The sequence below is a fragment of the Diadema antillarum genome, unplaced genomic scaffold (genome assembly GCF_040938485.1).
Source record: "Diadema antillarum isolate AM-2024a unplaced genomic scaffold, OU_Dant_1.0 seq00000017_RagTag, whole genome shotgun sequence".
NCBI classification, from domain to species: domain Eukaryota; kingdom Metazoa; phylum Echinodermata; class Echinoidea; order Diadematoida; family Diadematidae; genus Diadema; species Diadema antillarum.
The window spans coordinates 213,419-227,258 of NW_027271137.1; the positions used below are offsets into that span (position 1 = coordinate 213,419).

The window sequence follows — 13,840 nt, forward strand, 5'->3', positions numbered from 1 at the left end:
GAAAGATAGTCCTGTATGTCAAAAAGGATCGTTATTGCTTTTAGGGATTACTCGCTTTTCAACAGACAATATCAGATCAAAAGAGCTATAATCTAAACTTGTGGTACCTGGCAGCTAGGTCTGCCACTATTGTGCAGAATGATTGAAAAACAATTTCTGAGCTCATCACAAAACAATAAAAAATGTTCCTCATACACATGGGTAGGTGTTTCTTCATTTGGTAATTGAGCATTCAACAGGTTTGAAATGGTAAAGTCCGTCAATGCTTGATTGAACAATGTCTGCCACAATCAGTGGGCAATGTGGCATGTATGTGAGCGTACAATGTATTACATTCATGATCACTCAACAACAGAATCAGGCTCTACACTGCGCTCAGTCAATGATGCATATTATATGTGCTGAAACATCCAGTCACCTGTTTCACAGTTGTCATTGATTGATGGGCCCAATAGCTTTGCCACTTTTTACCGACGCCCCCTCCCTCACACTCATCATCTTGCTCCCACCTGCGTTTAGGAGCGGATGCAGGAGTTAGCCACAGGTAACTGTCGCAGATGATGCCTAACGAGCCGTGATGATGTCGTCGCTGGTGGAAATCGTCCTCCGAGCATCGACGGCTCTGCCAAGCGGCCCACACTGTCAGGTGATTGGCCGCCGCCCCATCATCCATCTGCCAATTATTGATTTCCTGTCAAACAGTGCTGGGGCTATTCATTGGCTCCAATGATGTATCCGGCTACATCTGAAACAGGGTCTGTGATACAATCAGTTAGGAGGAGAGTGAATGAGGAAGTGGTATTAGTAAGAGATGCCTCTCATAGGAGAAACAATCAGATAGAGTAAAGAGGAGTCAAAGTGGCTGATGTGAAGAAAAATTACAACATGTCATTGGTTCAAGGCTGAAAATGGAATAATACACAATGAACATGATATAAATGCATGTAGAGAGTTGATATAAGCTTTGAAAATCTATATTAGCCAGATATATTCTTACAGTGTGTTGTGCTTTTAATACCTACTGCTCAAACCACATGTTCATGGCAAAGCATGTACTTCATCAAGAGATATGGCTCTTTTTCATTTTTCTTATTTTTCTTTCTCTCTCTGTGTACCTTCTCTAACACCTAATCATTTTTGTGCCTAGCATAGATAATTAGGATGAAAATCATTGTTTTATTTATCTACCCTTTTATTTTTAGAACTCCACTGTTAATGTTTTTCCCCTCAATAAGGTGGTTGATATTGGTCTAGACCGCATCAACAATGATCCTCAACATGGCTCAGTCTGTAGCTGATGTCATCACTGTACTACTGTATACGCTATATATTTCGCGGGGGTTTTATTTTCACGAATTTCGCGAGTCGGGAGCTATTCGCGAAATTAACAACACGCGAAAATATTACCTTCCAAAATGAATCCCTTGCCTTGATGATACGAACATTTCAGTACTAGTATACCATGTCACGGCTTACCGAACAGACCATACTGGCTAAGCTTGTTTATGTACATATAGCAAAAATGTTGAATTCTAACTTACTAGTTCGCAGAGTTTGGTAAGTTTTTTTCATGCAGTGTATAACTAGTATCATTCTTATTTGCTAGTAAGTTGAAAATTCACACTTTTTTTGCCACTTCATATTTTCTCTGGTCCCCCAATCGCGAATTTAACTACTCGCGAAAATGTGTGACAGCGGCAATTCGCGAAAATTTATGTACGCGAAAATTTTAGCGTATACAGTATGTCACCTGCTGGTGGCTGCACTGCATTGCTAATGAGTGTACAATAAAGACGATCAGGTTATCAAGCCAAATTACTTTAGATTTACAACGTGCATATTCCTTTCATACTACTGATTAATTATTATCAAAACCTGCACAACTGCAGAAATTTGTCAAATGATTTTTTCCACACATTGATTTTTATAGATATAGTGTGATTTGATTTTTTTTTTAATTTGATTCAGTGTAAGATGTTGTCAGCATGCAAGTAAAACTGTTGGATAGGAATAAAGTCTCGTGACCTACAGATGGTATGTGCAATCGCACATGGCTTTTCTTCTGCTGTATTTGCCAGTTGATATCTTCAGACAGAGAATATAATTATGTAACCCATGTTCAATTGCAATAGTATTACAGAAAAAAGAATGTTATGTTCATAAGTGACCTTTTTGAAGATTTGCAAAAATATGCCATATATACAGTATATATCTCTCCCTTTCTGCCATCTGTCTGTTTGTCTGTCTTTCTTCATAAATATATTGTATGTGTTTGTGTATGTGTGTGTGTATGTGTGTATGTGTGTTTGTGTGTGTTTGTGTGTGTGTGTTGTGGTATTTTCATTTTAAAGATCTCCTTAATACAGGAGGCATCACCTGTAGAGAAAATAGGTCACAAGATGCTTACATAAGAAACAGGCAAAGTCATCTTAAAGTCTGCCGACGTTGCACTGTCCACCCAGATGCATGCTATCCTTTGTCGAATCTCACAGGTTTGCCACAGTACTGTGGCAGAGAGCGGGAGTTAGAGATGTGAGAACAGAGGGAGACACCGCGGGAGAAAAAATAAAATAAACAACAGGAGAAAAAGGAGGTTGAGGCTGTGGTCTTGGAGACGACGCCCGGCTTGAATCATTCATGAGTCTGGTGAAGGGACGCTTCTTTCCCGTCCCAACGCCCTGCGTTTTGGCATGGCTGAACTGATTTCAGTTGGGGAAAATTCATTTAAAAAAGAGAGAGATGGGAGATAGGGAATCTTTAAGGAGTAAAATTGACAGAAAAAAAGGAAAGGAAGGTAGGAGAAGAAGAGAAATGTTGATGTGGAGGCCACAAAACGTTGAAGGGAGCACAGAAAAGACTTGCACAGAATGACTAGCACAGATCAGATGAGTTAGTACAGTGAGTGGAGTTTATTGAGGAGACAGTCCTTACCAATCTCTTTGACACAAATAGGCATTTTGGCTATTTTGCATTATCTCCACATCAAGTCCCACAAACCACATTCTTGTAGAGAGGTGCTGTATCTGTTCTATCATAATATCATATTTCTTTACTCTTCATTGTTTAGTGTTTCAATAGTTAGTGTGAACATTTTTTTCTTCCATTTTAGCTACATTTTCATTCTTGGTCATGTACAAGTATTTATTTTTGTCTACAGAATTGTCAGAAACCCTCTCGTTGGCTAATTTTGTATCTGATCCATAATTTAGCAAATCACTCTTAAAAAAATCTAATTTCTCTTTCAAATGGACATATTTTTGTATTCATCAGAATTTATGCAAAATTTTCCATATCATCTTAGTGAGCTGGAATTCAGAGTTGCCAATTTGATATTGAAAAGAAGAGAATTAATCCAGCAAAATTTTCCTTAGAAATGTAAAGTACTGAAAAAGTATGTGACATTGACATACACACTATTTATACTACAAATGATGACAACGATTAAAAATATTCAATTCAAAAGAGCCATTAACGAACTACTCTAATTCAGACGTATTTGTAGTTGGAGTAAAATTTTATGGCGCAGCAATTAGAATTTAAATTTATGCTTATCTTACCACGACCCTGTGTCCACACAACGGTCGTGGGAAGAAACTCCGACCAATTTACCAATTTATCACCGTGGAGGGTCGGTGTAACTTCCGGAAATGGAAGCGCCACACACGTCGACCACACCATTGTTTTTTTACCAGCGGCATTTATCTTCTCCATTCTCGTTGATGAGAATTTCTGAGCGCAAGCTTCTCCGTCGCGATCAACTAGGTTAGAATTGTACTGCACGTGCACGTGTACTGGCATTTGACTCCGGACGTTTTACCTAGGTCGAATAAGGTTTGTAAGGTCATAGCTACTCCGAGGGCTTGTCCACACAGTCAATTTACTCCGACCAGCTAGTCGTGATAGCGAGATACTCCTGAGAAAACTTAGGAGTATCTTGGTTGGAAGAAGAGGTCATGGTAGGTTCCTCCGACCAGAGGAAGTTACCAAGACCTTGTTCAGACGGGCACTACTCCAACCTTTCCTCCAAAGTTACTCCGACCAAGCTTCCTCCAACCCTTCCTCCAAAGTTACTCCGACCAAAACTGCCATCGTCTGAACACAGCTCTGTTTTCCTTGTGAATACAATTTGCATGGCCAATTGTAGATTCTGTGCCCTTGTGGATGAATGTGCCTGCAGAGATGCACACCTCTGAATTAAATGTGAGTATGTCCCATGTTGTGTGCTTGAGTTGCTGAATTGATTAAGACTTTTCCAGCATGCATATCAGATTCTTAGTTTCAGTATCAAATAGGGACATTTGATCAATTTTGTAATTATTCTTTCAGTTTGATTGACAAGCCCAAGAGATTATGCATTCCCAAGTCTTTGTCATGTGCTTGTATTTCAAGTGGGGGATATGATGGTGCTGCTCAAAAAGAAAACAAAAAATGGAGAGCAAGATTTCATCTGAAATGGTGTAGATTTTATACTATATGACAAGTGGTCCTGGACACATTTTCAACTGAGTGTGGAAAAACAGTTTTGTTGAATATCAGCCTTACAGAAATCTTTTTTTTTTAAGTTTCCTGTTATTAAAACTTGTTTGTTGTCTTTTAGTTCATATTAACCATTTGCATTTTCCTTCATAATCATATTTTCTCTGCTGTATGATTTTATCATCTCATATTCAATTTTTATAGCATGGAAATATTTTTGCAATCCACCTCATAATATGAATTTCACCTGTTTTTGAATAAGTACTGTATTTTGCGGTTGCTTAATTCTGTTGTGCTGATCAATTGTTTGTAAACGGCAAAACTGTCTGAATATGTTTGTACACGTTACCATGGTCAAACTATGCAGACTGTAGGCATGCAGTCTAATAATTTGGAGGGTTTGTTTGTTCAAGCAGAGAAGCTGTTTATGCATTACTAGTTGATTGAGTGTAAACGTGTGCAGTTGTCATCATGATCATGACAAGTTCAAATCAGATTTAACTGGTCTTTGTTTTTTTCTTGAAGGTGCTAAAAAGGGGATTGATTCTGGGGTTACTGTCAAGATTAATTGGAAATCTAACTATCTTTATGTTATTCTGTTTAAGAACGTCCAACGAAGTATTTTGCTGCATGAACATTCTATCATTGTAGACAAGATAAATCAGTAATCAGTACTTCTCAGACTGTTAACCCGTTGAGGACGAGTCCCGAGTATACTTGGGCAAGTGTCTATGGGAAATGCGTGTTGTAGCAAAATCAGTCCGGTCCTCAACGGGTTAAAAGCAAGTGACCCTTGGCTGCTTGAGTTGGATGGTTAGCTGCAGTCTGGGTCAGCAGTTTGTGTGCTTTGAGTGAATTCTATTGCACTGTACCCAGGGTCCAAAGTCCCTGGTACAAAAAGGGTTAAGTGTGAAAGAAATCAGGGTTAGATTCCCCCATCATAAAGTAGGAGCTCCTGTAGTGTTTAAGTTTAGAAAGTTGAACTTCAAATTATTGTTCCACAACTTTTTAAACAAACCTTGCCATCAATATTGTGCATACTTTTATAATGTGTCTTTTGAAAGCAAAACAATATATTTAACCACAGTTATATGATTTCAGTATATCAATTCCATGTGGTCACAAAGCAAGCAAAAGCAACCAGAGAAATACAGTGGAACCCACATTGGAAGGAAATTTTTGTATGCCGCAGGAACCAGCCCAGTGTGTATTCAGTGAGTGAAGAAATAATTAGTAGCATTACATCAGTGAAGTTTATTGAAAATCAGTTAATCCATTTAAAAGTTATAAATTGTTGAATTCTTTGTTAAATCCAGGTGCCATCATCAGTAGACAAGAACACTAAAACAATTCATGATGTCACAGTAGGGCAACGATATAAAGAAAACAGAAAGAGAATTCAAGCTATTTCCATATGTCTGGCATGATTAAAGAGCACCTGACTTACCTTTTTAAGAAGGCAGGGGGGAATATCATAACCTTTAACATAGATATCAGTATCAACTCAAATGAATGTGTACTTTTCATTAGAAACTAAATTTTGTGGAATACTCATGAACATTTTCTCTTTCTTTGATTGACTTGGGAAATGTCTGGATTATTTTTTCCCTCTCTTACTAATATCCACAAAACCGTTAACACGATCCTTTGAAATTATTTTGACAACAGTGAAAAATTGTGTTGTCAGGTTATTTGTCATTATTTGGGTGATATCAGCTGCCACAACAAATTCTAATTATGTACATTTTATGCTAGTCTGCAGAAGTTTTCACATAGCGATGGAAAAATAAAATGTACGCAGACACGCATTGTGTGGAGAGTGAGCGACAGTGTCGAATGCATCCTTGTCCTTTATTCTCGTGGGTGGTTTGAATTCAAGCTTGAAGTTTATCCATTTGGGGTTTTCCTTTTCAGACGGTGTTCTCAATTCAAACACCATTTGGATCTGAGTGTCTTGAAAGAATTGAAACGTGTGTAGCTCTGCCAGGAGGCGACAGACTTTATTTCCATTTGCGATCCGTATCAAATGTCAGAACACTCTACTCTCATCAGCGTCGACGGGAGTCAGTCGGCCCGAAATTGCGCTGATTAGTTAAATGGGCATGCATCCACCTGAAAATAACCCAGATTGAATTAGAGACAATTATCCCGCAATTTGGTTGCGCAAAACTGAACTTTACTCTTCATGCGTCGTTAGACCAGTGCTTTGGAGTTTCATAACACGGCCATTTACTTTTTTCCTTTTTTTTCAGTCTTTCTTTGGTTGATGGTCACTTATCTGGGCAAAGTAGTGTCATGCACTTTCTGCTTCTTGGTCAGATTATGGAAGCTGTATGGGGGGACAGCTGCTCTTCGGCCGCACCAGGCTAGAAGCTGTGTACATGCTAGCACGCATTCTGAAAGTTACATCACCTTTTGGAAGCCTTTTTTAAGAGTCTGAACGATCCATGGCAGTCCACTGGTTGCGTAAAACACAGAAAGAATGGCATGATAGGTGCTGACCTCACTCACTGTAAAGTTTTTAAGCCTCAAATGGCATAGCATCTGGCTTTTTTTGCACTTGTATACCTGAAAAGACTCTCAAACTCATTTGCCTGCTGAATGCCTCCTTGTTAGTTTCATTGCACATGTTTGAGGTGCTCTGTCTCCCTTTAAACAATTTTTGACATAATTCCTTTTTTTTTTTCAATTGAATACCCAATGGTGTTTTTCTTGATCTGAACCTTAGAAGCACACATGTCACATTAATTGATGAGTATATCTTGTGTAAAGAGGAATTTCTATATATGTAAAGAAGAAATTTCAGGGATCAGTATCATTTTTTGCTGCACCTTCTTTGAACTCTCTGATAATTTTGTTCCTTCACAATCTTTATTCTCAGCTGTTTCCAGCGATACCACTGCTGAGCTGCAAATGCTAGCCAAAAAAAACCCAACAACAACAACAACCAACAACAACAACAACCACCAAAAAGCAACCCTCCAAACATTTGAGTATCTGATAACTTTTATTTACTACACCAGCAAAGCAAAGAAGTTGACAACTTGGCAACAAAACAACACAGACCCTCCCCCTCCCCCCCCCCCAAAAAAAAAAACCCAACCAACAACAACAAAATGAAATTACAGATTTATATTTGTTTGATCCTGAGCTTTAAAGAGCTTCTTTGATTTTTTTTCTATATTTTCACATTGTCAAACAGTTACTACACTTTATCTTTGTTTGGCATTTTCTACTTTTTTTCTGCCCAGCTTCCCATCAACTCCACCCATTCACTGCATGTAGAGACAGCTCTGAGCTTAGTACATGTAGGTCACTGCCGTATTCTGAATTAGCTTCTAAAGGACACCACTAAGTTGACTGCGCCAAGTCATCAAACCTGGAGAGCCATGTTTATAATCAATTAGAAGTCAGCAATCACTCCACCGAAAACGTCGTTGCGTTATTAATTTCAGCGTAACTGCCAATCTACCTGGTTTCTGAAGTGGGTCATCACAGTTGCGTCAAGCTTATACTAGTATGTTTCCATTCCAGCGTAATTTCCATGCAAGTTACCCAGCTAATACTTAATACAGTGGAAGAATTAGGTTTGATTTTCTTTCCCTTCCCCCCCCCCCCATATCTTTCTATTGCAGAGTGATGATGTGTGAGCTGTGTTTTATTCCTGTTTCCTCTCAAAAAAAGAAGAGTATCATGGCCAGCGAATGATCCAATCTCTTTAATTGAAACCAACTGGAATGTGGTGGCCTAATTCGGCGACGTACTGCTACCGCAAAAAAAAAAAAATAAAAAAATAAACACAGGCACTCATTTGGTCTACTGGAGCAGCGGAGGTGCGCAATTAGCTTTGGATTTCATCAACGTGAAATAATCTTTTGATCAGTCCTGATTACATGCGCAACTGTTGACGTTTGCCGGCGAGGAAGCGCGAGGGGTCGTTATTAGCTGGTGCATTAGCGCCACCCGAAATAAAGGGGCAGCGCAGAATTGGATGCAAGAAAGACGCTCATGGACTGTGCTGGGGAACGAGGGCACAGCCTGATTAAAATTACTTACATGAGTGCATCACGTTATTTCTGTCCCTGATTTAGATTAAGGTGAGGCTAGGGGAAAAGTCCCCCTGTGTGACAGTGGAATCTTAAAGTCTTTGGCATCAGGTCATTAAAGGGACACAGTCCTCACGAAATTTAAAAAAATATGTTGCTGTTGGTACCTCCAATGAACTACTTTCACCAAAAACAAACTTTAAAATCACCAAATAAGCTCGTACATTTTGGTTGAAAAAGTGTGACTCTGCATGGTGAATATGCTAATGAGCAAGTCTTGGCGGAGAGTCATACGTCGTCGATGCACAACTCTTCCCAGCCGTGTTCTGCTCGTTATCCGTACGCTCCCTAGTTTACCCGGATGCATGAAGACGTCGGTGGCTACTCCGACTCGTATTTGACATTGTTTCTACGTTGTGTGTGTGTGTGTGTGTGTGTGTGTATGTATTGTGTATTATATACGCACCCCGTACGCGGTTTGCCCTTAGCACTTTTCCAGTCTTAAGCGCAGCTGCAGCCCTACCTGTCGCCGCTCATGCATGTTCTATAGTACGTACAGAGTGTACATATTTGTAGGTAGAAACGATTCTACACAGGCCTGCTAGTACACTACAGCTAGGGCGACCGCATTCAGCGTCGTCTGGTCAGGCTATCTTACATCAGTAGTTTTGCTTGAATCGTGCAGAAAATTTCCCAGGAAAATCCTTTTTTCCGTCCCAGACCAACAAAAGTATCGTGAAAGGTGAGCTGTATGGCTGGGAAATATCGGTACAACGATGCCGAACATAAGAAACTTAGGGCCTACAAAATCTCGAAATCGTGTTGTGACCTACCTGTGCGTGGACAATTTGTGAAGCGATGTTTTTACGTGGACCGGCAGGCTGTGGCCCTCGGTTATAAACCGAGAAAACTCCTGAAACCAGATGCAATCCTGACCATTTGCTCACATGAGTTATAAAACAGAAACACCTCGAGCATCGACTTCGAAGAGAACCGAGGGAAAAAAGCGTAGAGAGGTAAGGAAAGTGGCTAGCTATGTTTAATTTACCGTGGGCCTGCAGCCGGGGTTGGACTGCAGTACAGTGCAAGTGCCACTGAGCTAGCTGCTGCCAGTGCCGACTGGACATGCACGGTAAAGTGGAGCGAAATCATATCCCTACGACCCCCTGTGTTTACCCTTCCCGGCTCACGTCATATTTTTTTTTTTCGAGGAAAGGCGATTATCTGACTACTTACAGAAATATTGAGATACAAACAATATTTTCTTTGAAGAATTCGACTCTCTCATGCACAGGTTATCTTCGGTTTGAATGCCAAAATCGACTGGACGGAGTCGAGTGTACTGTGTATGTACATTGGTATGGTAAGGATTTGCGCGCGAGAGTGGTTTCTACGCTAAAGAAGTATGCAACATGGACGGAAGCTAGAAAACGACCGTGCCTATTTGATGTCAAGTTCATGGTATATTTGGTTTAAAAATACATATAAATTTATGTTTACAATATTAATTTTTCGTAAATTATATATATCTAAGCTTGAAATATTTTGTTTGAAATTATAAAACCACAAACTTTCACATTATATGATAAAATTGCAACTAATCATTTGAACACTTAAATTGGTTTTTAGAGGCACGGCTGTCAACTTGGTGAGTAGGGCATGCACTACGTAGCATCTTTTTGCCGGCTCTTTCACGATCGCTTGCAGGAATTATTTTTCAAAAATCGCGTACAGAGACAATTTTTGATGTCCAAGCGTATAAATTGGTGAAAGTTTATATTTTTTACTCTCCTTAATTATCAGTACAGTGAAAATCTCAGGACTGCTTCCCTTTGAGAATGGGGGGGGGGGGAAGGGAGTTCTAACAGGATTTCTTCACAAACTAAAACTGTATCAATCTAAACTAGATTTTTTTTGGTGACACTAATGTTTTCTTCACATTTTCTTTCTTTTAATTTTTTATAAAGTATCTTTAAATATCTGTATATATGTAAATCTTTGTAAAGATATATGTTTGCCTTCGGTACGCCTCATTTAATAATCAAACCCAACGTTTGTAAAGATATAGATATATTTGTGTTCATGTGTGTGTTGATGTCATAAACCTCAAGATGAAGCCACTTTCTTTGGAGCAGAATTATGATCATCTTGCGATCCAGCTCCATCACTCAAAAACTAAGAGAGGATATCATGAGAAGAAAGGGGTTAATATATGTTTGCCTCAAATACCTTGCAGACTATAGCCAAGAAACTTTACATTTATCACAATCCTTGTCAAACATAACTTTCATCTGTGCCTTATGCAAGCACACTGAAATCATACAGTCCTTGAAGAATAGAGCCAAAAATCCTTATCAATTTTGTCCCCTTTAAGTTGGCAACCTTGAACTGAGTATGCCATTATGGAGAAAAATTAGATAGAACTGATTGAATCAGTCAGAAAAAAAATCTCAAAAACAATAGGAGCTGAAATCTTGTTGATGTGTTGCCAGTTGAAGATAAGCCATAAATTTAGCAATGAATAGGCTTCTGAACATCTTGCAATGGAATTGATCTCTACATGTACTACACAGAGCTCTAGTGGAATACTCTTTTAAGTTACTTACATGTACGTAATGAAGCAATAAAATAAATGTAAGACAGTAATGATGATACTACAGTGTTTACAACACCAAACCAAAAGAATATGATTACTGGAACCCAAAGCCCTAAAATTTGCTTGTCCTTATTGCAACCCTTAAGATTAGACCCCTTTCATAAGCTGACATATTGTAGAAGTAAAGTAATTTAGACTTTTGCTCAGAATAATAGGACTAGAAACTTCTCTATGATTAGTGGGGAAACATTAATGAAAATTTCCAGTTAATCTATTTAGAACCAAGGTCCCCTGCCCTCACCAAAAGGAAAATCTGATAACGATTGTTGGTATGAAAGAAGAGCATATTCTGGAGTGATATGGACCTAGTTTTTCATTTCTTGTAAACCCTTGACTGAATAGCATAATATTTCACACATGCTGTTTGGAGACATTATACTTCACCCATGCAAAATCTTATGATGTTTGCCAAAGGGACATATGATTTGTAAACAAACTTTATTTCAAGTTCCAGGAATTCAGACCTGCCTTTAATTCCGAACGTGAAAAACAAACTTTGTGCTGTCCTGGACAAATGGCTGCCATGGTGGTGGGGATGGAAGACAGGAGCGAGAAGGGTGTCAAGTTTAATGCCGTGATATTTGTTTATCCCTCGGAGAAGAGAGGAAAAAAGCAGGAAACTAATGAAAACAAAAAATCAGCCCTGTCAATCTTAAAGATTGAAATTTATGGGCTGGGACATTTAATATGAAGGGTGCGTATGGATCAATCTTCCAAGGGTTCCCGTTGTGGGTGCGTTATGTGATCCGTGGCTTGATTGGATTTACAGTCACATGTGTGCACACCATGCACATTCAGCTACTCTGTGTGTATGTGTGTGCATGTCCGTCAGTCTTTCTGTCTGAATCTGTTTTTGTTCCTGTCTTAGCATCTATGTATGTGTGTGTGTGTGTGTGTGTGTGTGTGTGTGTGTGTGTGTGTGTGTGTGCTGTGTGTGAAAGAAAGTCTGTCAGACTGTTTCAGTCTAAGCATCAGTGTGTGTGCATGTGTGTGTGTGTGTCTTTCTGTCGAGTCCATGTTTGATTTTCTCTGAGCATCCATGTCCGTATGTATACAATGTGCGTGTCTCTGTGTGCATATATGTAATGTTACAGTGGGCTATCAGTTGTCTCTAGTGGGTATAAACGTGACTGACAGCCTCCGTGTCTGGAGATCGCTGAATTACAGATCGTCTGCAGAAAATGGATATTCTGCCGAGACGCGTACGTGACACAGTTTCAGAGTCACAGGCATACGGCTGTCTGATGGTGAAGGTGAAAGACATGTCTGAGCTGGAGATTGATTCTCACAAGAAACAAGGTCTGATAGTATGATACCTTAGATAAAGATATATACCCTTCAAGGTCCAGCAAAAAAAAAAAATGGATTCTTCATAGTATACATGTAGATGTACATATATACATGGGATGGGATTGATGTATGTAAGACATTTCTGGATGTGTTTTTCGTAGGAAATTCTGGCATCAAAGACTAAACTTGGGTTTTTGCTTGTGAATATGATAATGAGACAAAGTATAAAGATATATCCATCTCTACTGATACCCTCAGCCCCCTCCCCATCACCTCTTCCACACACACACAAAAGTAGAGAATCCATGTGATTCTGTCACTTAATTGAAATTAAATAAGAGTAAAATGAGAATTCTGCATGGCAAGATCCCAGGACAAAAACATACTCTGCTCTTATACTGAATTGTGCATAACCAAAATATGATAGATAGCGAGCGCGTGATGTGAGCGTGAGCTTTGTTTATACTGAAAGCATAAATCTGTTAGCTTTTGGTCAGTGATAAGCACATATCTCAAGAGTCTTGAGGACAGGTTGGGCATGGTTTTGAACACATTTGAAAAGTGCAGTTTTCTTTTCGGCCTTCTGGTGAACATGCAGTTTAGATAGAGAAATTAATAGTTAACAACAGCAACAAAATAGCAAAGCTCGAGTCACAAAAACATTGCTTCATTTTAGGGTATAGTAAACAGTGAATGAAACTATGGAAACCATAAGTGTGATATTGGTGCATTTGTATGCAAATATGCCAGGTGCAGTGTGATATTGGTGCATTTGTATGCAAATGTGCCAGGTGCAGCGTGTACTTTCTTCTCATGTGAAATGCTGCAGCTTTCATGGCAGACGATGTTTTCCCCAAACTACCACTACACATGTTTATTGCAGGAAAAGTAGCAATATTGTTTTTGTATCAAATTATGCCTTTTCAGCAATCAAGAGTACTACAGTGCCATTTACCACTTGTCATTTCTGCAGCAGCTGAGATGTTCTTATATATTTGATCATTCATTACTATAAAGTGCTTCAAGGAAACCAAAACGTAATATATGTGAATGGAGTGAATATTAGAAGAATACATCAATGAAAGTTTGAAGAAAATTGCACAATCGATTCTAAAGTATGAATTTTTAAAGTTTCTGTGCTGTCATTTTAGCCAACAGTTTAAAGCTAATGTCGACATAATTTTACTTTTAAAGCATAGTGAAATTTCAGTTAAGTTACCTCTTTCTCTTTCAGAAAGCGGAGGAAATAATATTGCCCTGAACATGTGTCACTAACAAATTGATTGAATATGTACTTTTCATGAAAAATGAAGTTTTGTGGAATTCTCCATATGATTTTCATTATATATTGTAGTCCAAAATGATGTCATGA

The 13,840-nt window shown here is 38.9% G+C and overlaps 1 protein-coding gene across 3 annotated transcripts in view; it reads left to right on the forward strand.

Moving 5' to 3' along the window:
• The window catches only part of LOC139725154 (sarcospan-like), a 246,651-nt gene that overhangs the window by 201,564 nt on the left and 31,247 nt on the right, over nucleotides 1-13,840 (forward strand). The window lies entirely within an intron of this gene.